This window comes from Corvus brachyrhynchos, unplaced genomic scaffold, assembly GCF_000691975.1.
Source record: "Corvus brachyrhynchos isolate BGI_N302 unplaced genomic scaffold, ASM69197v1 scaffold370, whole genome shotgun sequence".
NCBI lineage: Eukaryota > Metazoa > Chordata > Aves > Passeriformes > Corvidae > Corvus > Corvus brachyrhynchos.
In genome coordinates this window covers 3271440-3286526 of record NW_008235977.1, presented here as the reverse complement: position 1 = coordinate 3286526, position 15087 = coordinate 3271440, and positions in this window count along the sequence as shown.

Genomic DNA, 15087 nt, shown 5'->3' with positions numbered 1-15087 from the left:
AATCCCTTTAAACCCTGCGGGACTATGAGCACTCATCGTAGCTGTGCAAGCTGTTCCTGTTTGCACTACTGACAAATGGGGGGTGAGAACTTGCCTGAACACTCACAAGTCAGTGAATTCCCCTGCTTCCACTTTGGGGGAGTGGGGTTACAGGACAGATGTTTTTAAACAACTGATGCATGGTTCCCAGAACAAATTTGAAATATCATCATACAGGTTGTGTCTCGCAACATGATACTGTCCTGGCCAACAAAGACAAACATAGGTGTTAAAACCTCCTTCATTAGTTTTCAGAGCATTCAGGAAAGAAACCCTGGATCTTGATTTGTAAAGAGCTTGGATTAAGGCAGGGTCAAAGAGGAGGGTTAAGAGAGAGAGATAAAGCAGCCTTCTCATCTCAGGTGAGGCTGAGTAAGGGAGGAATGAATGGGCAGCATGTCCCTAAGTGGGGCCCTAAAACTCTGGGACCTTTTTGCTGTGTGTGCAACAGTGCTTTAACTAAGTCCTTTTCAATAGATTCTGTGAACCACTTTCAATTTGGGAAGGCAGCTTAAAACTTTTTGGTGCTTAATTGAGAAGAAAAAGTTTAAAAAAATTCTTGGGGCCTGGACCAACTCTGCTTCCTTTGACTCCAAACAAGAAAAAACTTCCTTGCCTTTCTTTTAAGCGTGTGGGGACATGGGATCACTATTCCCACAAAACCAGGCATGTCAGTTAGTGATACAGGGGAGGATCTGGGGAACAGCAGAAGCACTCGGCCTTTCCAGCTGCTGGAAATGAGGAAATTGCCACAGACTTGATGAGTCTCCCTTCACCACATTCCCTCTGTCTTCAAAGGGAGGGAAGAAGCCAGGCCTAAGGTCCACCTCCATGTTTCCTACCTCCCTTTCTACAGAAAGGTGACGAGAGTACATTACACTTCATGATATAAGAGTATTTTTGCTTGAAAAAGTTTGAAATTTAGAGAAAAGAGCTGTGTACTTAATTAAAAACAACTAATCCCCAAATACTGCCACCACCCAAAATTGTCTTTTGGCAAACACATTTTCCTAACCTGATAAAACTTGTCAAAATAATGTGAATCTGCTTCTTCTTCTCTATATACACGTGCAGTCAGGTAAACAAACATGCACTAAAGCATCGAGACAATCCACCTTGGTTATTCTTTTGGGTACGATTTTTGTTTTCTCTCCATCATTACTCTTGCTGTTTCTGCAGCACAATGTCACTTCTAAGCACACATCTGCAAAACCAAAAGAATTCTTTGTCTTCTTCATCCTCCCAACCAAGTTTGATTTATCTTAGCACCAGCTATCAAACCCGAAATATAAACATTTTTCCCTGACACAAGGAATTAGCATAGTGTCATAGAATATCCTGAATTGAAAGGGACCCACAAAGAATAATAGGATTTGTAGCTGCTCTTGGTTAGGGGGGAAAAAAAAAATAAAATCACAGGATTCACTTCTTAGGTGACTAAACCTCATGGATGCAAAAATCACATGACCAAATCTGACCAAATCCTCCACCCCCCCCCCTCCAATATTTAGTCTGGTGACACATACTGTAAAGTGACCTATGTTTGGACATGCAAATGAATCAATCAAAATCAGCATTTCAGTCCAGGCAGCACAGAGCATAATAATCAAAATTGTGAACAGAACTGTTGTATTGATTTTTGTTAATCTAATCTCCCCCTTAGCACCAGTCCATCATTAGATCCTTACACCTCCCCAACTCCTGCCTGGCAGCAGTGACAGCTGGGACTGGAGCTGTATTGACAGCATTCTCATTAAACAAAGCCAGCCATTATCAAAGTACACTTATCAAAAAATGGGACAACTGCCACTCATGACTGAAGGATTGTATAACCATAATGCAACTCTCCTTCTAATACTGCCATAAAATTAGTAAATAAGAGCTCTGCATAAAGCAGGGAGATACTTATTAACTTTACTTTTTGTAGCACTTAATATAGCATTGTTTTAATTGTGTTCATTTGTTATATCTCTGCTCTACAGAAACTGCTAGAGTGGTTTGTAAATCCCATTGTGTCAAAAGACAAGCAACTGACTCAGCCTGCAGTGCAGGAATAGGCAACAGAAAATCACTTAATCCCCAGGTGGTTTAGTTCTACCCCACTGACTGTGATAAAGGTGTAGACACAGGAAAGCAGATTTAGTACAAATATCAAAAGCAAGGCTCAAATCCTAGGTCCCAGTTGGCCTCTTAGTGTACCTCTGAAATTCAAGGGCTGGGATAAGGAGGCTGCTTCAAACAGCCAATAAGTATTTCCTTCCAAATAAACTAGCTCTTTATTAGGCTGGGAAAATAGCGTCCACAGCACTACTCACAACAGGCTTCTGACCCTAAAGGACATTATAAGGTCAAAAAGTGTGCTGACAGCTGCACCACTCTTTAATTAGCACTCTCATCCACAAGTAATACATAGAATTCTACATAACTTGTTCTCCAAAAAAAGGAAAACAATTTTGCTCTGGTTTACCTTATGGAGGATCCTCTCTCTCATCATTATCAGGACTGTAAAGAAATTAACTTCCTTATTTAGTTGTCTAATGTTTAGTGATGTAAAAACTCTTACGTGTCGCTGAGTAAAATAGACAGGAGGAAAAACTGAGCATCTTTCAGGAACACTACTGAAAGAAAGTTCTTAGGAAAAAAGAGATTTTTAAATTAAAAAAAACAAACCAGAAAACAAAACCCAACAAACCCAACCAACTAACCAAAAAACCCCAAGATTCAAACTACAACAAAAATGGCCAGTTCCACAAATCATTTGAGTTCTGGTTGCCTTGCATGAAAAATCTACTCTAACTCCTCAGTCTTGTGTGCTCTATGCTGCATACATAATTAAAGACTACCATTTTTTATTACAGAGAACAAGTGGCTAGATTTTTACCAGCAATATAAAAATAACATGACATTTGCTTTGGAACGCTAGTAAAAATTTCGTGATCAAACGCAAGGTGTTTTATGGAAGCTTCCTTTCTCTATCATTATCTGTCATTTTCAGTCAAAACACAGCTACTATTGGACATCTGGGAGAAAGACTGCTTTTGCAGGCTTTGCTTCATGAGCAGAATGTGGCAAATAACAGAATATTTTAAAGTTTTTCCCCTTTGTGGTCAGAAATAAAAAGGATAATAAATATGTTTAAAAGGGCTAATGAGTCCCAAGTAGCAAGATCTTCATCTTTTGAAGACTTTTATGAATCATAATTATCTAATTACTGTTAATTGGTTGAGTGGGATGAGGGAGTACTATGGGTCTAGGAGGGCATGCATTGTGCTGCACACTCGGAACTCATCCTGGCACCACTGGGTGTAATACACAACTTGCTCAGGAAAATCAACAATTTGCATGAAAAGTTTTTTGATTGAGTTTGCAGTTTTCATCTGCGGTTTAAAAACTATTGCTGATTCTTCATGCCCTGTGCATGCTAAGTTAGAAAATTGACTGGCTTCCTCTCATACTCATGAGATCTAGAGAAATCTGTAGAATCTACATTTTTAATTTATTTTCTATGCAAATATCTCCACTCTAAAAATTGCAAAATGCAGCCCAGAAGTAACCCTGAAGCAGCTAATTTTTTGCATCCTGAATCCCAGGCACATAGCAGAGGGCTAACTCTAATGCAATTTGCCAAAATGGACTCTGTGAACCCATCATGAAGGCTTAAAATATTCTGAAAGTAGGAGTTTTGACTCATGGTGCTGCCACTCTGGTTTTGGACATACGATTTTAAGTATCTCTAGAACACTGTTGAATGGAAAGCATGGTCTCCTCCAATGAGGATTCTGGCAGTGCTGTGTCTCAAGGATTAACCCCTCTTCAAGCAGTTTAATGGGGGTGAGATGATCAGAAAATTATCAGTTGAGCCCAATAATACTGTTTGTGATACTCAACTTTGTGCCAGAACACTTTTGCAGGTATGAATATTAAAATCTCATCTTGCTCCATGCAACATGAAGAGCAAGTTTATGTGCTCAACTAATTGTTACTCTGATCTAGCAGAACTTGAATGAGTGGTTGTGTGATGAAGAGGACTGTGAAGTCAGGCTTCTTTCACCATGAAATTAAGAACAAAACTAACTCACAATGCTAGAAAAATGGAATCCCTGACTAAATATATTGATCTTTGGTCAAATGCTTTCCTCTTCTGAGAAAATGGAATGTGAGGATTTTCAGATTTCTGGTGCATTAGGAAAAGAAACGGAAGGGAAAACAAATGGGAGCACCACTATCTGGCACACATCATTACCTGCTCACCCAGGTGGGCAAGGCACAAACTGAGCCTAATAGCCTTCCTTTGTCTTCTAAAACACAGCCCAAGGTCCTAAACACATTACTTACTGTCCAGAAATCGGCGTTTCATTAAACAGCCACTTTGCTTATTAACACCTTCTGCAGTGACAGTTCTGTGGTGACAGTGCATGCCACACAGCAGCATCACTGACACTGCAAGTTTAACAGGCATGACAGAGTTTGAAGAGCAGCCCAGATCTGTTGAATCAGGGAAGGATAGACACATCATTGCTGCCTACTCCTCATATCTCAAGTAATTGAGCCAGTAAAGTGTTGCCCCTGAGAGGCTGGAAATGCTGGCATATGCACTGGCTCCTTCAGTAACAGGTGCCTCTGCCCAGTTAGCAAAATGCTGGCAAGGGGGAACAGGCGTTTTTTTTAAAAGAAGATAGGAATGTGTGCTTTGGCATGGAGGAGCTTGGTGAAGAGAGTGACCTCAAAGAAATGAGAAGGGTAATCTGAATACAGAAGAAATACTGCTATCTGCACTTCTATCACACCTATATTGTGCAACTCACTGTAGTTGTAAAAATAGCCACTGCTTTTATTCTGTTTAGTTTCCTAGAAAAAGTGAGATTAAGTGCCCTTTGGAATACCATTTCCACTTAACGACAAAAACACTGCTCTCACTATATTACTATTACCGCACTATTTCATGCTCTACATTTCAGGCAAAATGCTATGTTCAAAATAGTTACTCTCATATTTTGCTTTTTAATATTTTTCCCCAAAATTTCTGTTACAGGCTGCCTGTGCTTCCAATGAAAGAGAAATTCCTATGTGCAATTGGAACAGAGATGCTGAACAATGTGTTATGTGTCCAGAGTCTCAGCAGTGCTTAACAGAACTTTGAAATGTGCAGAGAGATTCAAACTGTCCATACCTTTCTCACCCTGGGCTTGATCAAACAACTCTGACTCTTGCATGACCAGGAGAGGCTATTCCAGGATCTGTAACAGCACACAGCCAGCTGTCACTTTTGTTTACCCAACCTCAGCCTCCTTTGTAGGGGAGTGTAGGATTATTGAGTGATGACTTGGGGATTTTGCTCAGCAACATCATAAACCCCCATCCTTCCAATATTATTTAGAAACAATAACAACAGCCTCAAAAGTAGCTTGGATAGCACTTATATTCGTGTTCCAAACTTTCACTGTCAGTCTCACACCATAATTGCCCAGCATTCTATAGTGAAGAGCGCAGACATACAATTGAAAGCTGTACAGAGACAAACTGTTCTACTTCCTCCATGTCTCATAAAAGCTCAGCCCGAATTTTTCAACAAATTGAACACTTGTTCTCATTCTATGTACCAACCTAAACAAATCTGTGAGAATTTAATGCTCTTTCTAGTCTTTTTTTGCTATCTCATTGTTGACATCAGATTTATCACAAGAGTTTCTAACCATCCATGATTAATTTTGTAAGCAGCACTATAGGACGATCAACAACACATTCTTTTAATTTTACATCTGATCATCCAGCAAACATCATTTTCTCCTGAAGTGTTTTCCACAAAGAAATTTAAAAGTGGGAATTAATATGGTCTTGAATTAATTTCCCTCATCAACCAGATGGTTTAATTACTGGAATTGAAAGAGCCAAGAAGGAAGAGTCCTTGTACCAAATTCAAAAGGCTATAGAATGTAGCATCCCTTGTTTATTTCTTAAGTCTCAGTGAAACTCAGAGTATTAAAACGCGTGGAGAAATTTCACTTAAAATCACATTACTTTTTCTGCTCTCTGTCAAAGTGAAACATATTAAAAAGTCATTTTAAAAATTGGCTGTTTTCTACAGTGTGAATATAATTGAATGTAGAGACTTTTTCCAATACAAGTTTTAAGTAGGAGAGTAACGATAAAAGATAATGTAAATATCACTCCAGTGCCCCTTTCTATCTGTGACTCACACTGTTATGTGCTTATGAGCTCCACCATCTTGATATCCTGTGAAGCCTGCAGGTATTCTTCATATTCTATGCATCTGAAGAGTCAAATTGTGACTTTCTTTTTTTTTTTTCTATATTCCCTATTTTTTCTCTTTTTTCTTTTTTAATTAAATAAGCTTTTAAATAAGCAAAGGCTTGATGTTTAAGTGTGAAATGAGGATTTTTGACATATCTGTTAGCAACATTCCAGCCCTTTGTGGTCCTCTCAAATCCACCACAGCTGCACAATCTTTTCTGAGTAGCACTGCAAGATTACAACTTACATAAAAGTATGATAGTAAATATGTAAGGTAAAAACTTCATTGCAACTTCATCTTTTTCATCTAGTGGGTTTGAAATCACAAATACATATTTGTTTTAATCTGTGATTTTCTGGCATGTTAAAGCACAGCAATACAAAAGGATTCTTAGTGTACTCAGTTACTGCAGCATCATCTGAATTTCAGTGAATAGACTAATCCAGGCTGGAATAAGGCAGCCTTCTCTACCTTGCTCTCTTGCTTCTTCATATTTTGGTCTTCCTGACTCTGACCAGATCTTACCTGAAGTATGTGGGAATGGTGGCCCCCTGCCCAGTGGCTGCTGGGATGTAACTGCTCTGACAGTTGTGCTGTTGTCCCCTTTTGGTGTAAAGCAAAAGCATTTTCTGTCTTAGTCCCTGCATCCTGACTCCTGGATAACACACCTTAGTGTGCTGGGAGTTTTGATTAACATGTAAATCTTTGAGACTCTTTACCAAATGCAGCAGGGCAGAGCAGTGTTTTTCAAATTGCATTGCAGGGGGAAGCTCATTAGATCTGCGATAAAGCTACCTGATCATCAAAGGCAACAGCTCCCATTGGCTTCTGTGGATTGAGCTGTAGCCCTGAATGAGCACAATCTCATTTATTAAGTCCTTGTTCATGGCCTCGTTGTTTTTCTCTCTGGCTAGTGATTTGCTCTGGTTGTCCTTCTGATACGCTCCATAGTAGAAACATTCTCACAGAGATAAAACATATTACCCCCCCAAATGAAAACACTCAAAGGGAGTAATCATTTATGGCCATGACTTGAAAGGAAATGTTTCATGATTCTGAGGTCATTTGCATTTGAATTAATCTCTAAAAACTCAGCTGAACCCTCCTGCACTTACAAAGCTGCATACAACTTTCACTTTATCAAATAGGCTAAGGTACCATACCTTTCACCATGGGAGTTTATCCTATTCAGAAATAGCAGACATTGCTTAAACCTTTCAGAGTGAAGTTCATCTGGGCATTTCAAAGATCATATATTCCATGAAGTTAAATGCTTCCCCTCAAGTATCCCTGGCAGGGTGGGCTAAAAGCTTCACTGATATTCAGAAGATTCCTGTTTCTCAGAACCAACATTGCTTTAACTGAGTGTGAAGATTCAACTACTGAGTGCAGCAACAGTGACATGGAAACCACCAAAAGAACAGGTCCCAGGTGTAGTGACCTGCACTACAAATTCTATTGGGAGGCCGGTCCCTGGTCTTGAAGTCAGACCCTCCTCAGAGGTATCCAATATCAGAAAGAGAAGTACTGGAAAGACAGAAATACAAGATGTGCCATTGAAACAATAAGGAAAAAACCACTTCTTGACTGTGAGGGTGGTGCAGATTTACCCCAGGGGCTGTGGAGTCTCCATCCTTGAGAATGTTCAACACTCAGACACAATCCTGAGCAATCTGCAGTATTCCTTGAGCAGTAGGTTGTACTAAACCATCTCCAGAGGTTTCTGATCACCTCATTTTGTAAACCTATGACACAATTGGTTTTGGTTTCTGTCACACAATGTTAATAAACACAGTAATTCCTCCTGTTGCAACAAATGTGTCTAATTTAAAAGCGCGAGTTTAAAACTACCTATATTCTAATCTCTAAATCATAGTTCTCTTTGCAAAATAGAAGAAACTGAGGATTAGAATGTCTCCACAAGTAAACCATACGTACATCCACACAGATGCAAGAATATTTGCTCCCAAATTTTACTGTGACATGGCACTGCCTGGGTAAAGACAGAATGGATTTGCTATCTCCGAATGTTAAAGAACTAGGAGAAAAAAAACCCAAACAGCCAAAATTGTTTTCCTATCCCCTCTCTTTGTGTTCTTTTCCTTGGAAAATGTTAATCCATACACTCATTTTGTGTTCATAATTCCATGCCACTCTCTCTCCTCTAATCTTTTATTTGCTTTCTTTCCTGAAAAGTCTTTTTTAGGATATACCTAGGCTGATGGGCAAGAAGCAAATCAGGAAACTTGTCTCTGAGCTCTGGCATTCACTTTAGTTAATTGAAATCTTTCAGGTCTAACAAATCCACTTTTATTTCTCAAACTAGCTAGGAGAGAGTCACAAAAGCATCTTTACACAATAAAAAGAAAAGAGCTAAATGTTATTTCTCACTGGATTTGCAATGATCTTTTTGTAAAAGAAAAAACTGCAAAGAATTTATAGTAGCCTCTAAGTATGAATGTGTCATATTCTTAGCATGAAGTGAGTGATTACTACTATTTCATATGAATACATTGCCCTGGAGAGAGGGAACCCTCATTTATTATGCTAGGAAGTTGTAGCTAAACCTCACACTTTCCATGGCGATAGACAGTTTTCACTACAGCAACATCCTTCTGTCACAAAGTAGGCAGCTTTCTCCTTCAAGATTCTCTGAATTTGCAGTAATGTCTCTCTTTGAATATCTAATTTACAAAAGTTCTCACAGAACTTCATCCTTGATGCATCATCTTTACAGCAGAACAACTTCTAAGCTTTGGCTGCTCTGGTCTACCTCTAGTTGGAGATATGGTAATTGAGGATATCCACAATAAAAGGAGGTAGAAAATTGCCATGCTAAAATTCAAATTTTTGCCTACTTATTTCAAATTTCTGCCTGACCAAACACTTCTGTGAAAGATACTGGAATCTTTGCTCAGATAAAAAGAAATAATTTTTAAAAGATTAATTCTATAAAGCTTAACACTTTATGAGATTCAGGTTGCTGAAACAAGTACTAGCCAGCCAATGAAAAAACTGTAACAAACCTCTGGCCTGCAACAGGCAGTGGTTGCCACTTTGAGGTAAGCCAGAGCTTAGGTATTCACTAGTCTTACCACGCTACCCTTCCCTTCCCTCCCTCTCCTCCAACAGAACACCTTTCGGGTGTCTTGACTTTTCTTCCAAGCCCTACTCCCCTGCGACAGCGGAAGGAAAAGGATTTCTCCTTTGCTAGGAGAACTCAATGAAAATGTGCTCTTTTGCTCAACTTTCAGCTTTCTACCAAACTAATGAAACTGAGCTGCACATTGACCAAGTGGACAGGGAGTAGGGTACCAACAACAGTTTTACCGTAGTTAACTAAAGACAGACAAGTGAGGTTTAACCTGTTCTTATCTATGACAACTAGCAGCATTCACTAATTTTTCCCCCTACTGAGTAGTGCTGTTGTAAAAAGCCTTGTACTTGCACTTCTGGACTTACGGCTTTTTCAACCACTGACTTTTTTCTAATCACTTTGCTACCAACTATTAAAATTCTGAGTGCCATAGGGTTCCTATGCTTGTGTAAGTGCTACAGTGGGGATTCTGTAACACGATGTATCAGACAACAAGACCCGTGGAAAAGAAATATATATGGACAGATTCTTGATAGATGTTTCAGAGATGTTTATTTCCCCAGCCGCATGGCCAGGGCTCTGCCGAGGAGCTGCTCAATCACGGGACCCAAGGGTCCTTCCCCGTGCAGGGGAACACAAAACAACCAGTGGGGAGCGAGGCTGACCAGGGGCAGGGAAATCCTGTGTCTGTCCCCTCAGGGCCCCTCTCCCAGGACTACATGGCAGGGGGGAAAGGACCCTGACACATAAGTACTAGGTTTCTTTTCCTAAAAATTTAGTTGCAGAGAGAACTTTGAAAAAACTTGAACAAAATCTGAAAGAATAATTATGAAAGTGTGTCACAAGGGAGTTCCTTTAACATCACCATTTTTAAGCAAGTCTCAGCATTTTGAATATCTGGCTTTAACAATATTGCTTAGCTGTACAGCATAAGAAAATTGTATTTCTCTAGGTCCAACTCAATAGTTCATGTTTCAACACATCTTAATAATTAACTAGCACAGTTTGGGAACATAGGTCAGCCAGGCTTCTCATTTATTTTGAGCAAAAATAACGTATACGAGGTTCTGATATGCCTAACACACACACAAAAAAAAAAAAAAAAAGTCTTATCCTTATGCAGTAATTCTTTCAGCAAGTTTTTGGCTGAAGCAGCAAGAATCTGTGTGGCTGGTGAACGTGCAGACCCACCCATTCAGGAGTGCAGAATTCCCTTCGCGTCCACCCTTTCCGGTACAGACCATGAAGGAAGGGATGGCTTTGGCCCTGGCTGCGGCTCTGGGCGCTGTTCGTGGTGCTGAAAAGAGACTCCCAGGGCACGGGCACGAGTTGTACTTGAAACTGCGAATTATACTTGCAGCTTGCATTCGAGTGACATCAAACAGCCTTTTAAACACATTTTCTTAAGAGATAGATAATGTTTTAGAAATAACCTTTCCATGACACAAGTGTGTAGATCTAAAGCTAATGTGTGTATATTCATGGACCACCCTTGTCTGACTCCATGTTATAACAACTTTCTGCTTTAATAAACATAGGGGTTTTTTCTCTTAGATGACTGATTGAATAATGTGACTACCTGAACACATACAAGGACTATCAAGATTCTGGACTTTTTGCATGCTGAAGAACAAAGTGACAGTTTTCTGACACCACTGTTGGAATTTTAGTTCACTTTCTCCAACCTGTATAAATGCAGAGCACAGACCACCTTGCTGAATGAGGGGCTCTGGTTTCTGAGCCTTTTCAGCACTATGCAAGACAAAAATTGCAAAAAATTTGGAGCATTTTTTGTTGTCTGTTTAAGAAACCTGGGTGTTGTGTTCTTCCTTGTGAAAAGAACTGTCAAGTAAACTGGAGCAATGCAAGAGTTTGCAATCTTATTAACACTATCATGATCAGAGTCTCAATAAAATTTCTGCAAAACTGCATACCTAAAAATAAAAAAGCTGATGCAAATATTTTATTAAAAGGAGATTCTCCTTTTGATAGCCAGTAGACAAACACCAGCTATATCTACAGATAAAGGTGTATTTTGGTTCCACAGCTCTAAGAACTTAGAAATACAAATATCAGAATTTTATATGGTCCCTGGGAAGAGAAAGTTCTTAATAAACCACTCCCTCTTACTACGCTGTTGCTTAACCTGCTTTTGCCCCAGCCTTCACCGACCTTCAAATGAAATAGTACTTCTCTTTACAGAGGGGGCCTCTTATTAAGTTCTCACTTGTCAGAACATCTTTGTGAGAAGGTGGAAATCCGAAGCCCAGTGGGAAGTCACTGTGATGCCTTTTCCTGGTCTTAAAATCAAGTCAAACATGGTTAGAAGGGGAAAAGGGATTTTACCTTGGTATTTATTTTAAGGATCCTTAGTTGCACACGTCCAGATCAAATGCACCAAAATGCCCACTGCAAATCCCCCATCCAAAAGATCTGGTATAATATTATAGGTCTTACTAATTAGCATATCTATCAAAGATTCCCCACTGAGAGGCTCAAGTGAGCCCCCCTCCCCAAGGAGCCTTCCCCTGGATGGTTCTATTTTAGTTTACAGAATGTGTTCTGGAGAGGACCTTGGGGTCTGCGGCACACTGATCCCTAACTATGAAGCTTCTAAAATGTTTAGTCTCCCAGCTTGACAAACAAGTCCAAGAATGTAGGCAAAAAGCACTACGAATACAGAAGTTGTAAAAAAGCTATAACAAGGGTATAAAAGAAAAGGCAAAAAATCTTCATGACATCAGCTGACTTCCACTGGTGTTTTTACTCCCTTATTTAGTTTGGTTTTTTTAAGCGGAAAATTCAAATCAGAGTTCTTCCCTGTGCCACACCAAGCCCTAGGCAGACGAGGTCCATCTGTCAGACTCCAAGACATCCTCTATCAGCAGGCATATTTGAGCTGACAAAAAGGTCAAGGCTCCTGGGCAGAGGAAGGAATGTAGCTCAGAATTTGCAGAAACACTTAAAGAAAAGTTCTGGTGTCAAAGACTTGTGTTGCTCTCCCTGTGGGAAATAAGCCAAACTAATGAGGAAAAATATTGAAAGATATTCTGTTCTCCAGGCTCTCTATGCATCCATTTTCTCTATTTCAGCTTATTAGTCTTTATTCTGTATCTCCTGCAGCAGCCTTTGTCAGCACATAATTAATGTTAATAGTCTCATCAACTTCAGGGCATAGTGCAAGACTCATTGAGCAAATGTTTGTTGGGCTTGTCCTGTCTTATGAAGCCTTTTCTTTCACATATGAGATCCCACAGAAGAAAATCTGTGCTCTCCTTCTTTGGTGTTCCTTGAATAGGCAAAGGTAGCAATAAGAATTATGTCTGGTATCTCCTGGTATATAGATGTGGCCAGATTGTCTAATAAATGTGAACATTCAGTGAATATCTAACACAATGCCAACTAATAGCTGGTTTTACTTTAATCTCTTTAGATCCACCCAGAATATTATTTTTGTTGTTTTTTAGAATCATATGGTCTCATAATATCATGGTTACATTTATGTTACCCATGATTACTGCATAAATTTTAAATGGAAAAAAAAAAGCAGCAGTGGAACTGTTTCAGTCACAAACTGTTTCTTACACACTCCCCAAATGGTTTTGTCCACTGAAGGTGTCAGCACAAAATAGATGAGTGAGGAGAACCTAACAGATCTGTTACGGCTGACTACTACTGTGAGTAGTGATATAAGCCCTCACTATTGCCCTGTATTTTTTCTACTTTTTAATCCCTTCTCGAATCCATAATGGGAAACTAGAGTTAAAGTGAGTTTTCCCCTTTTGCTGTGACTATAAATGAGGCATGGATAAAGTAAGCACCAAAGCCTACCTTTGATAAACAGACTGCCAAGTTAGGTTGCAAATGCAAATACTACAGATAAAAGAGTTCAGTGAGATGCATCTGATTTTTAGGTCACAGCATGCCTTCCTCTCCAGGGAGGAATACAATTGTGGTTAGCAGGAGCACCTGAGGTCTCATTTAAGATCCATTTTATGAAAATGTGAGAAATTGTTGAATACCGCTACAGTTGAATAAAATGCCGTATTATTAACCAAAATATTGCAAATTATGCCCATTTACCTAATTGGAAAAAAAAAAGAAAATGTCAAAATAGACTGTCAGGAGTCTCATAGATTCTGACTCACATAAAATAGTCCCTCAAAATAAATCACTTCTTAAATCTATGAAGAAGCAGTAAAGTCACTCTTGACCACGATAAGAATGCACAAATAATAAATTTCCCAAGTCTCCAGAACCTGAAAACGCAAGTAATTTAACTTAAAAAACACAGAAGTTTTAGAATAAACAAATATAATATGAATCTCTTTATGAAACATACTTAATACAGTTGTATCTCCATCTTTTTAATTTAGCATAAGCATAACAACATGACCTCTAGGCGTTAGAACCCCATTAAAAATGTTGGAAAAAATTGTGTTTTAAGAGCAATCTGTACTACTAGTAGTGCTTTTTTAAGTATGAGTACAACCTTCACTGTTGAGTCAATCAAGAAAATCTCTGGTGTTGATTTGAAATGGGTCTAAACTCAGAGAAAAATACCAAACCAATCTGATCACATGGGTTTTGGTTGTAGCAAAAAAGAGTAAATTCAGCGGAAATGGAGGAAACAGCACGTTAGGACTGTTCTTTGAATAAATTGGAACATACCCTGTAGTAAGACACACAAACATCAGCCTGGGCGTGTGCTTCAATCTGTTCCTGAGCTTTAGACCTCAGTCAGGGTCTTTGAATGCTGTGAGCATTCAGGCAGTGGCAGGAAGAACGAGACGGAGGCAGGCAGCTGCTGGGCAGCAGCACTGTGGGAAACAGCCTCACCCTTTCTGCGACAGCTCCCAGTGGTGTCTGCCTTGTCAGCGTCCCCTAAACAGGACAACAGCCCAAGCTCCCACTCCTCCAGTGTGCTATGATGCAGTTGTTGACAGTCTGCAGTTCAACCTTGACAAGTGTATTGCTGGTTTGAATTGCTTCTTTCCTCCATCCCAGCACATAAATAAAAACCGGCCCATTATACAACACTCCACACATTTTGGTGACTTGTTTTCTGGTATGTTTTAATTGAGTAACTTGATTTGGCTTAAAAAAAGCCAAAGGCTCCTGAGAGGCTGACCAGGAAATATGTTGAAATTCACTTTGCCTGCTTAGTATATAATGAACGATGACAGCATTGACTTTAAGGAGATAATTATTTTCATAGTCCATAGGAGTGAATATTTACTGGAGACACTTAGAAGAATTTCCTTGCATGAGTGAACTAATAAATTTTAATGAAGACAAGTGTGATATTTGGGGTTATACAATTAAAAGCAAACATATAGCATATTTAGCAAATTGAAAACCTACTAGCTGCATGTATAAAATACACATTTATTTTAGCAGTATTTTGTAATTTAAAAAACTATGCACTCACATTTAATTAAACTTCTAAACTTGTTTTTTTCTATGTTTAATAGCAGTACCCATAGCACCAAAAATGTAGATACTAAAAATATGAAACAATTTATTAAATAGCCAAAATAAACAGCAATTTAGAAATGAACTCAAGCCTTGTCCAGAAAAAAACACCACCACAAAACCAAATCCCAACCACCCACAATCTAACATCCCATTAAACAAAAGGCAACACTGAAAGTTAGAACAAAGGAACTTCAAAGCGGGGGGGGGGCGGAGAGGGGAG